Source organism: Pteropus vampyrus, unplaced genomic scaffold (assembly GCF_000151845.1).
Source record: "Pteropus vampyrus isolate Shadow unplaced genomic scaffold, Pvam_2.0 Scaffold21, whole genome shotgun sequence".
Taxonomy (NCBI): Eukaryota; Metazoa; Chordata; class Mammalia; order Chiroptera; family Pteropodidae; genus Pteropus; species Pteropus vampyrus.
In genome coordinates, this window is record NW_011888802.1 from 2,310,455 (window position 1) to 2,314,054 (window position 3,600).

Below are 3,600 nucleotides of genomic sequence, written 5' to 3' on the forward strand. Positions count from 1 at the left end.
AATACATGGTGATGGAAGGAGATTTGACTTTGGTGGTGAACACACAATGCGGTATACATATGACTTATCATTGAATTGCACAATCGAAACATAGGGTTTTGTCAAACGATGTCACCTCAATAAATTTAATAAAATAAAGAAAAAGAATTACTTAGTTACAAAGTTATTAAAGAAACCATCAAAAGGCCTAGAAAGACAAACTATTATAATATTTACTTCTGAGAAAAGAGTGTCAAGAGGAAGATGATTTAAAAAATTGTTGAGGTGACGTTGGTTAATGATATGTAAATTTCAGGTGCACAACATTATACTTTGATATCCATATACTCACTCTATTAGAGGCTCGCCAACAAAAATAATGACTTGCTTTTTATTTTCACACTTTTCTATGTTTTCCCTAATTTTATTATTAGATTTATTATTTTTACATTAACAAACTTTTAAAAATACTATTTAAAAGTGGAAATGTAATCCTATTTAGAAACTCTAAATCAACTTCAGTGACTATATAAATTAGAAAATGGTTCACTGAAGACAAAAAAATGGGAAAAGAGTAATTCTTAGTTTTCAAAAACAGAAAGTTGGCCTAAACCACTCAATGAAAATGCTAATAGTATTTGACAGATTCTTTCAATTTACAGAAAATAAAAAAAAATGAAAGTTAAAACATTAGAAGTAAAATGATTTTGATGATTATACAAAGACATGGAGAAGGAGAAAAGGAGTATGACAGGAACAATAGTAGGAATAATTTAGGAGTTTTAATGTTGTATAATTATAAGGAATATATGACAGATTTTTTTTGTAATACTACATTATAAATACTGAGTTAGAAACAAAAATAACCCTTTAATTAATTTTTTGTTGCAATGACAAAACTTACTATTATGTAAATTCTTGTCCTTGGAAAACAAACAAACAAAAAAACCTGTCATTGGGAGTTAACATGGAAAGTTTACTGAGTAGATCAAAGAAAGGAACACTTCTGGAAGTAATAAATAAATATTAAAAGTGAGAAAGAAAAGTGCTTCAATGCATTAAATAAAATGTGTGTGGAAAACTGGAAATAGTCAACAGTGGCACACAATAGGAAATATCCACCTTCCAAAGAAAGGACAGCTGAATGATTGATCAAATTACCAGATCTATTTCTTGTGTATGCTTTGATCATTCACTAAAATCGAAAAAAAAAAAAAAAAAGAAAAAGAAAAAAAGGGAAAAGAAAAGAAAGAAAAGATAGAATTGGCACCAACGTGTGGTAGAGCGAGTTGAATTGAATTGAATTGAGCCTCTTTGAATTAAATTGCATTGAATAAAATTGAATTGAGGGATTTGTACTGATTGTGAATAGTTGGCTGTGTGGGAGAGTGGCTGAGTGATTAGCCAGGAGCTTTATACGAAAGCCAACTGTGTGAGATTGCTGCAGAATGAGTGGAAAAATAAAATGTGGGTTTGCTTCTAACAGGAATTGGACATTAAGACAGTAAAGTATAATCATTAGAACAGCAAAATAAGAAGCTACTCAGAGAGAAGAAAACACAAGTTGATACAAATAGATGCCAGAAATGAAACAAAATGAGAATAAAAACAGACACAGAGGAATGAAAAAATACTGAAATAGAAGTCTATTGAATGATATTATTAATTATTACTTGATTTTACTATTTTATAATTTGTGAACATTACCAAATTTAAGTCCAAAGGGCTCTCATGTCTTCTTTCAATTGTTGAATGTTATATACAAATCCTTATCCCTAGGTCATATGGTCATTAAAAAAGAAATTGCCCATTGATGGCTCTTGAGCAATGTCAGAGAATCTTTGAATGGCTTCACTGAGGTTGACAATGTCCGATGTCAGTTCTTATAGCTGCACATTTATTATCTTCCCAAACACAGGTGAGTGAAAACTATAAAATGTGACATTTTGCTATTTCATGGGTGTCAATCAGGAGCAAACCATAGATAGTCCTAGAGGTTCGTTATGAATAATGTTGCTAAATGGAGTCTTCATTCTAAAACCACCCAACCACATATTCATTAAGCCCTATTACCTCACCAAAATGACTCCTCGAAATGGGTTATCATCTACTCTTCTTGCTTCTTAAAATACCATATTTTTGTGACTATCAGCTGCTTCTTGGTTCTTTGTAGTGTGTGAACTATGAAACATCAGTTGAGAAGTTTCCTGCAGCTCTATGCTGGAGCAGGCTGTACCAGTCTAAGGGAGTTGATGGTATGCATTTTGTCCCAACTCTGCTTTCGGTGACTTTAGATTTATAACTTGAAATCAGCCATTCTGAGAGTATTTACAGCCAAGAAATCATTGAAGACCATAAATTGAAGCTCTCTCCAAACCCAGAGCTCAATCCTTAAGTGTTTACCAGCACATCACTGGCAAATGAACTTGAGGGCAATAATAGCCAGCAAAACAAGTGATATCCACAAAAGAATGTGTCTGTTCCTTTATATCATATCTGTTTCTTTACCAGAGCGTATTGTTATGTACATTAATAATGGCATTAGAGAAATATAGATTTTAAGTGTCAACTTCATCATTAATAGCTATGTGAACTTTGGCACATTAAATACCTTTTCTAAGCCACTGTTTCCACACTTACTCTTTCTCTGGATTGTAGACAGAGATAGGAAATAATGTACATAAAACACTTAACTCAGTCCTTAGCGTGTCTTAACTGATAGTGGGGAGCGGTAGCATAATATATTGTATACTCATTAATTACTATCTTAGCTTTGTTCATTATTTTTTGATTCTCCGCTTCTCTCTCTCAATTCCATCACAGTATCTATCAGAACTTGGTTATGTGCTTGATTCTATTAGTTTTATCTCTCAGCTAGGCTTAGTTCTTCTGGCTAGATCATGAACTCTTCCCAGTAGATTATTCATCATCCATTTGCTATATATACCACCTTTATGCATTTCTATAAGATCTTGTCACTGAAGCTATAAAATGAGCAATGTGTTAATGTGGTATATTTATAATTAATTTCCACTTACAAATCATATATTAAATAAACAGTCATGTATTGCAATTTCAGAAGACTCAGAAAAATTATGATGTTGATTTTTATTTTATAATTAACTTGAATTGATGCAAACATAGGCAATACCATAGGGACCCACAGCTTAACTCAGAGTCCGTTATCCAGAAGATGGATGTGATGGTTAATTTTATGTGTCAACTTGAGTGGGCCAAATGATGGCAAGATAGCTGGTCAAACATTATTTCTGGGTGTATCCGTGAAGATATTTCTTGGAAGAAATAAGCAGCATTTGAATTGTTTGAATAAAGCAGATGGCTCTCCCCATTGTGGGTGGGAATCATTGAGAGCTCGGATAGAACAAAACGTGAAGAAGCAGAAAGACTCCTCTGTCTGTCTGACTGTTGAGCTGGGACATTGACCTTCTCCCATCCTTAGTGCTCCAGGTTCTTAGGCCTTTAAACTCAGACTGGAACTTACACCATTATCTCTCCAGTTATTTGGCCTTCTGTCTATACCCCTGGACTTCCTGCGTCTCCAGCTTACGGAGAGCAGAGGGTGGGACTGCTCAATCTCTGTAATCACGTGAACCAATACCT